Below are 8,279 nucleotides of genomic sequence, written 5' to 3'. Positions count from 1 at the left end.
TACGATCTGTATTGAAGTCTGTAACTGCCCGAGAGATCTGTACTCCTCTACAGCAACCATTTGCCTCGGGTGAAATTGGAAAGTGGCAGACAAAATGCTTTTGGTCATCAAAGGCACTGATATTTGAATGAGCACTGAGGTCGAATAAGGAGTGAACTCAGGTCAAATTGACTTGGTAAGGTTTAGAATACACTCTTCTTGGTCAAGATTTTCTCTTCAATAAAAAATCCGATATGAATATAAAATATATATGCCACTATGATTCATCTCTGTATAACCCTCTTTTGTCAGGGAAAGGAAAATATTTACCAGGGGAATTCCCAGGATACCCTCATGCTATTCTAATTTCTTGGGAAGCAGTTTAATGCTGAGAAAACATTCTGCCCATTGTTTTTCCATTCTGTCATTGAACTCTCCATCCTGTAAACTGTCTTCTCTCGTCACAGTTCATAAGGTCATGGGAGAAGATGGCTGCTAAACTATGTACCATTTTTGAGACTACAAACCGTGGACTAAACAGATCTTCAGTTCTGCAGGATATGTTGTTACATCACTAACACACTTCTAACAGAGCTTACAAGAGTGATTCTCAAAGAGGGGAGAAAAGTGTGAGAACACGTGGCTGTCTAGAATATGCACAGAATGCTAAAAGATGGTTTAAGCAACAGGGGAGTCCCATCTTGCTTTAGAAGTGGTCCAAGGGCAGCAGCTGATATCTAATGTGTTTAAATTTAGTTTTTAAAAGATGATTGAAGAAAACTCTCCAAATTTTCTCTGGGAGCTCTTCAGTGTAAGGCTAATTAAGGAGCAGTTCTGAAAATAACAGGAAGAAAAAGAGCAGTGACATAAGTCTAATAGCTGCACTAACATTGTCAGTAGTGATGCTGAAAAGACAGTACATCTGTAGCATGAATAGAACTGAATATACAAATAATCATATAACAATGACCAAATCCTTCACATTGTAGCAATAAACAGTGACATAAAGTATTATAGAATCACAGAATAGTTTGGGTTGGAAGGGACCTTTAAGATCATCTAGTACCAGCCCTCTGCTATAGGCAGGGACACCTCCCTCTAGACCAGGTTGCTCAAAGCTCTATCCAGCCTAGCTTTGAACACTTCCAGAGAACACGTGGTATTCTTTATTGCAAATTTATGCAGACTGAAGAAAATCTTTTTTTTGAAGCGGCTAATGTAAAACTTTCAAAAAACTGAACTACTAATATGTAATAACTGCTATTCTATATGATTAATTGAAAATAGGCATTACAGAAGATCTGATGTATCAGATAGATTAAGGGATTGATCTGCTGTCTAGGAAACTGACTAATGAAACTGTTATACTTGATGAAGAATCATTGAATTAAGATCTATCTGATGTTGTGATATTCAATGACTGCAAAAAAAAAAAACAACAAACCCAACCTCAAACAAACCCACGGTTACATGAACTGCAAAATCCTTCCTGACAGTTTTATCCAGGCTGCTTAGAGCATAAGAATGACAAAGCATGGCATACCCTCATATGTTTGATCAAAACAAAGAGCTCATTGGCTGACTCTTTTAGAGTCAGCTTTGGGAAGTTAATCAGTATGAAAACTAGACTGGATGCACCTTAAAAATGAGGAACAGTACCCTAAGAAACAGCAGTGCAAAGTACTAGGGACCACAGGCAGCAGTCAGTTGAAAAGGCACGCACATGTATGATGTGGCAGCCAAGAACTGACAGTAATTGAGTACACTGAACTCAGAATAGGGGATTTCTTTTCCAATATTATTGACCTTACTTCTGGAATATAATCAAGTTTGAAAGATGCACTTTCAGACATATTTTGGAAGTGAAATAGGTACTGACTGCAGGTATTGGAAAAGCATATCTGTGCACTTACAAATAAGGAAATTCTGGGTTTGTTGAAATCATTTGATCGTGGTTAGTATCTATGCATAAACAGAGGGGAAAGCTTTCTAGCAGCATACTCTTGCAAATACAGAAGTTACATAACAAGATGCAGAATGTAAAAGATTACATGAACGTGCATAAAGGAAATGATATTAGAAGTGATAATTAGCTGTTGTACTAACTGGACAAATGTTTTCCAGCATTTGAAATCAGTGCCCAGATCTGGGATCTTTTAAAAAGCTGCTCTTGTTCAAGAAGCTGTTAAGCTGTTCCAAGCAGTAACTAATGCTTTGTGAAAATCAGAGCAGTTCTTTGCTGGTTGGAGCTTTTTTGTGGTTGTTGGTTTTTTTTGTTTGTTTGTTTGTTTGTTTTTTTAAGTGAGTATATTTATTTCTTTTTTTTGAGAAGAGGAAGAGAAAAAAAAAATCTGTTTCAAACTTTATGTCCAAATAATGTCCTATTTCGTAAGGCTGTATGAAGCACTGAGGCTGCTTGTAGTTTTGAAAGGAAAGCCAGTTCTGTGTAAATGATCACAGATTATCATTACGTGTTAATTTGGAATTCTCTAACCATGTAATCTGTATCCATTTTTAAACAGAAAAATGTAGAAGTAGGTAGTGTGGTTCCTGAGTGAAACAGTAAGATATTAAATAGCTTATATTTATGTCTTTATTTACTTGGCTAACATGCAACTGTTTAGATTCAGGTCTTCGTGTGCTGAAATATTTCAGTGGAAGTTCTCGTGCTTGTGAAAGTAATTTCATTCCATGCTGACAGCTAGTAGAGACTGTCTTGCTGTGGCCATGGAAAGTTAAAGTGGTCTGACTCTTAGTACATGAGATTCTGGTGGGATTCTGCACTCATCAAATAAGCCTTTTCTTTTCACTGGTGCTTTGATGGACACTCCAGTTCGACAATAATGTAAGACAAAATTTGATGTCTTTCTAAACATTGCTCTTTTTCAGGAAGTGGTTTCAGAACTTTTCTGTCATACTTCCACTACCAGGCCTACAGTTCCAGCTCCTTGGATCAGAGACTCTGGTTAATTTTGTATATAGGTGGTTTTGTCTCCTTACTATTTTGGGATTGCATTCTAAAAAAAAACCTCAAAAAACAGAACCCAAACAAAAAAAAAAACACACAAAGGAGAAAAAAGGTTATTTCTGTAGAAAGAGAGCAGGTATGTAATCCACCATTATCATGAGAAAGCTGACATTTCTTGAACTATTTCCAGCGAGTGTAACAATAGATCTGTATGCTGAGTAATAAAGGAGCTGTCAGATTGCATTGAAAGATGTGCAGACAAGTGATGTTTGCCAAGAAGATTTCCATCGCTGTATTTGACCTGATACAACCTGTATATTTAGATATTACCATTTATGTCATGTGGTGAGTAATTTTTTTTCCTGGTGTCCAGACACCTGTCAGGGGTCTTCACTGTTAAGGCTACCCCAGGGAAGAATCAAAGCAGGCACAGGTGCTACTATTGCTTCAAACCAGAAGTTATTCTGAAGACAAGAACACTACTGCATGTTGTTTCCTATTCAGTGCAGAATTCCTGCACTAAAACTGCTGGTGGACCTTGGGCTTGCTTCCACTTCAGGAGTTCTAGGAATGACCCTGCTTTGTTAATTAAAAATAAAGGAACTCAACTCATAATTGGACACTTAGTGGTTGTATGTGTTTGGCATAATAATTAATTCGTGATGTCAGTTGCTGGGCAGCACAGATGGAGAGAACAGTAGATGGGTTGTAGAAGGGTGGAAATGTGCATGGATGTTTCCTCGATGAGGCACAACATCCTTGAATTTCATGGAATTCCATACAGGTTAATTGGCTCTATAAAGTTTTTTTTTCAGGATGGACAACATCTCTTTCTGGAGAGACATTGGAGTGCTCTATCCTGAGACCAGAGGAAAATGTGGCTAAAATGAATGATGGGAGATTGTGCTAACAGGGACCATTTGTCACACAACAGGGGAAAGATGCTGTTATAGTCATATTGTCATCCTTACTGTGGGACAGAAAATGCAGGCATCCTGTGTTCCATGACTGGCTGTGTATCTGCTGTGTGAAAGCAAGCGTATACAGTCTGCCAAGTGATGAATGTACTTAGTGGTTTGTCAAGAGGAAGGACATTGGGATACTTTCGGAGTCAGTGACTGTGCAATTTGGACTTGATCATAGAGTCATAGAAACTCAAGGTTGGAAAGGACCTGCAAGTTCATCTAGTCCAACCATCCTCCCATCACCACTGCTACCACAAGCACTAAACCATATCTCACAGCTCCTTATCCAGAGACACCTCTTGAACACTGCCAGGGATGGAGAATCCACCACCTCCCTGGGCAGCCATTCCAGTGCCTGACCACTCTGAGAGAAAAAGTTCTTCCTTATGTCTAATCTAAACCTCCTCTGGTACAACTTGCGGCCATTTCCTCGGGTCCTGTTCGTTGCCTGGGAGAAGAGGCCAAACCCCTCCTCATCACAACCTCCCTTCAGGCAGTTGTAGAGTGCAATGAGGTCTCCCTGAGCCTCCTCTTCTCCAGACTGAACAATCCCAGCTCCTTCAGCTGCTCCTTATAAGACTTGTGCTCCAGATCCCTCACAGCTTCATTGCCCTTCTCTGGACACGTTCCAGGGGCCTCAATGTCTTTCTTGCAGTGAGGGGCCCAAAACTGAACACAGTACTCGAGGTGCAGCCTCACCAGTGCCGAGTACAGGGGGAGAAACTTGAACTTGTTCTGATGACTTGTTTTTGAGGTTCTCTATTCTGATCCAGTATTTTAAACTTTTACTGAATAATAGAATTTGGTAATGAGAAAAAACGTGAGAAGACCTAGGTTCTCTGTGTCCAGAGAAAACTGTTGGCTGTCAGAGGTTTTCTTATCTGGTTTTGGGCATGCCAGTTTAGATCAATGCTTGCTTAAAAATAGCAACTTTTCTTCATAAATTATTGTAATGCTAAGGTTTTATTCTCTGACACTGGAAAAACCTGTGATTCTTCATCTAAATGGAGCAGTTTGGACTTTCAGCGTAGTACTATTACACTTCTGGTTCAGCCTGCCTGCTTTTGTAGGATACTGAACTTATATGAGAGGAGTCTCAGAAGTTTGTTATGTCTGTGGGTGTGATTTCTGGTGATGTACATCACAGAAACTGTAAGTATATTATCTCTATCTGCAGTAACAGGGGCAGCAGGCTGTGTACTGCCTAGTACGTTTATTTTGTATCTATCACTTAGTGTCAAAGCGCCTTATGTTCTTTGATACATTTGTTTTCCTGTGAGGAGACTAAGTGACTTTTCCAAGTTCTCAGAGAAATGTGCAACGCAAATAGGACCTGACTCTTGGTTTCTTTGGTCTGAACTCATTTCTTCATCCTATGCACAACATCCTGTCTCTACATAAGACTTTCTGTTAGTATTTATTCTCTCATTTGAGGCAATCACTTGAAATATACAGCAGTTCTGTGGCTTTGGTGCCCTGAAGAAGTAATTGACTGGAATGTAGTAAATTGTTGATGTTGCTGATGTCTTATTCAATCTCTTACCCATATAGAAAAGCTGTCTCAGCTCTCTTGGCTGGTCAGTCTTAAGAGGACGAGGCAATCTGTTGTGTCTAAGTATTGCAGATATAATTTCAAACTGTCCCAAGAGAAATAGTTTCTGGTTTTGCATCTTTAAAATGAATGGTTGTGGAGACATTGGTTGCTATTGAGCATGGTGATTTTAGATGACACTTTAAAAAGTCTCCAAGATGCCAATTGCCAGAAGCTGGAAGATGAAGATGCTCCTTCTTCTGGTATATATTTCTTTTTTTTTTTTTTCCTTTGTATTTGGTGTCAGCTGCTCTTGAAGCTTTGTTTCCATCAACTGCAAGGATGTCATCCAAAATGACGGTTCTGGTTTCTATCTACTAACATTCTTCAACAACACATTTTAGAATGCACAACTCTGTGTGTTTGCTCAGTGACAGCTCGAACTTTTGGTTTAAATTAAGCTTAATTTTGTTTGTTTGCAGATCATCTGGAGAGCATGTGATGAAAAACGTTTTAGACTTCTGTAGGTCAGTAGAGGAAAAGTCTCAATCCATTGTTTTTTATTTTCCCAACCCATCTTCTCTTTTCTCAGAAATACAGCCATGTGTTATGTGTAATTATTATCATCAGAGATCAGTCAGTCTGTCTTAATACTTACATGGCAAATCAGCATTAGAGTAAGATGAATATGTACTAATATGCTTTTCAGCTTAGACCATTATTAGGAAGTTTGGTTGCTGTTTTGGTAGATGATTTTTGTGTGTGTGATGTGATGTGAACTATAAAATTGGGTGTCCCATGGTACATCTGTGAAGAGAGGTTAAATTTCAGATCTTCAGCAAAGGTGTTTTTTTAGTTCCTTCTGAAATGAATTTTCCTTTTCACATTTTCATTTCTATGAATAGAATAAACATTTATTTCCATTAAAAAAAAAAACAAAACAAAAAACTGTGAAATTGGTTGAATATACCAAGGTGGGATAGGAGCACTTTGAAGAGGTAAAGGCTGTAATTACATTAAAAGCACCTGCTCAGTCTGTCAGGAAGTTACTGGTTTTTGGAGGGCTACATTTTGTTTCAGTCCACGAGTAAAACTTTTGACACTGTCATGTCAGAATGTTCACTGTTCCTCAAGGTAATGTTCTCCACTCATAAAAATGGAAGTGCCATTATGATTCTTAATCATGTTTTGTGTTGGGACACAGTAGATAGGGAATGTGATTAACATTTTATAAGTGACTTTTTAGGGCAGGCATAAACATTTAATCTGTATTCCACTTTTCAGCAGTTGGTCGTATAACTGCTTTAGAAACATTCTTGTTTGGGGTGGAGGGAGGGGGTGAATGTGTATGGAAGGGGTTTCACTGTAGCTGTTTTAATCTACTTGAAAGGACAGAGCTGATAGATGGCCTTAGAATTAGATACCTGAAGTATTTCGTACATAAATGTTTCTGATTTCTGGTAGAAAGGTCAGTGTTGATGTGTGATGCTGGAGTGAAGAACTTGGGAATAATAAATTCAGGGGAACTTAACAGCAGTTTATAAGAGTTAGTGCTGGTTTTTAAAAACTGAAGCAAAACAGAAAAATACCTACCTTCAGTAATTGCATCTCCTGGCATTAGGGAAGAAAAGGCAGTGTGTGTTCAGGATCACTAGAGGGAGCCTGGAGGGAGAAGAGGGGGAAGCATTAAAGACGTATTTGCATTTTTGGGAATAGCTTGCACAGAAGCATCCATCTAATCCTTACTGCTTCCTTCATCTACAACACAACTGCAGGTCACTACTCTCTGTTCCCACACATTCAGTTCAGAGATCTCAGTTTTCTAGTTCTGAGAGAAGCCAGAAGCTTGGCTGCCTTTTAGGTGGGTGTAGGAAAAAAGACCTACCTCTCCACATGTCGTACCCCTTTTTACCTTTTTTTGTGTTTGAGTGAGTACACAAGTGTTAAGTTGTTTTTCAGTGAAGATATGTGCGTGCTGGAGATAAATTGTAGATGATGAAGAGTTTTAGTGGTATTAGTGTAGAATGGCCACATTATGGGGGTTTGGGGAAAAATGAGCATCTGCAGGCCTGTATTATAATACAAAAGCCCAAAGTTTACTGTAAAATCTCTCATTTTATGGGATATTAGAAATGTCACCGAACACACTTTTTATATTGTTTTGTTGTAAAGATAAGTGCTTTGACTTGAAGTGTGATGTCTCCACAGGGCAGATAAACAATGAAAGTAATTTGTTTTAGTCCCCTCACTCCATACCTGATAAACTGCTATAATTTTGATTTCCTGGGCTCTGTAAGAGTAGGAAGAAATTCTATTGGGTGGGTTCCTTTAGTTTTGGGATTTAAAATCTTTTTTAGTATTTTAAGGTTTCTCTTCTTGATATTTCGTATTATACAACTTGTTGCTGCGTAGAATTGAATTTTGATTGCCCAGGGCCTTGCCACTGAGCAGTTTTGGGGGAAGGAAGGACATTTTTCTGGTTGTTATCTGAGGCTACTTAGGGCTTTGGAATGCTGGAAGTAATCTTGGAGGAGGTAGACAGACTGTAAGTGGGTGATTAAATGAGCAGAATTAATATACATGTACTGCATGTTTATCATCTGCCTCTGTAATTTATTGCTACCACACTCATAGTTCAAGCTCCTTAATTTCTCTTTCCCATTTTAGAAAATAAAGGGTAAGAATAATGGAATGCCTTTTGTTTTCTTCCCTCTTTGGTCTTTATTAGATGGCATAATTTAAGAAAACAAAGACAAACATTTCTCAGAAGTTCTCTAACAGTGTATTAGCCTGAGGTCTCTCATCACTTTAAAGGAAACAAATATAATGGAATTTA

This window comes from Meleagris gallopavo, chromosome 1 (genome assembly GCF_905368555.1).
Source record: "Meleagris gallopavo chromosome 1, MGAL_WU_HG_1.1, whole genome shotgun sequence".
NCBI lineage: Eukaryota > Metazoa > Chordata > Aves > Galliformes > Phasianidae > Meleagris > Meleagris gallopavo.
Note: the sequence above shows the minus strand (reverse complement) of the source record.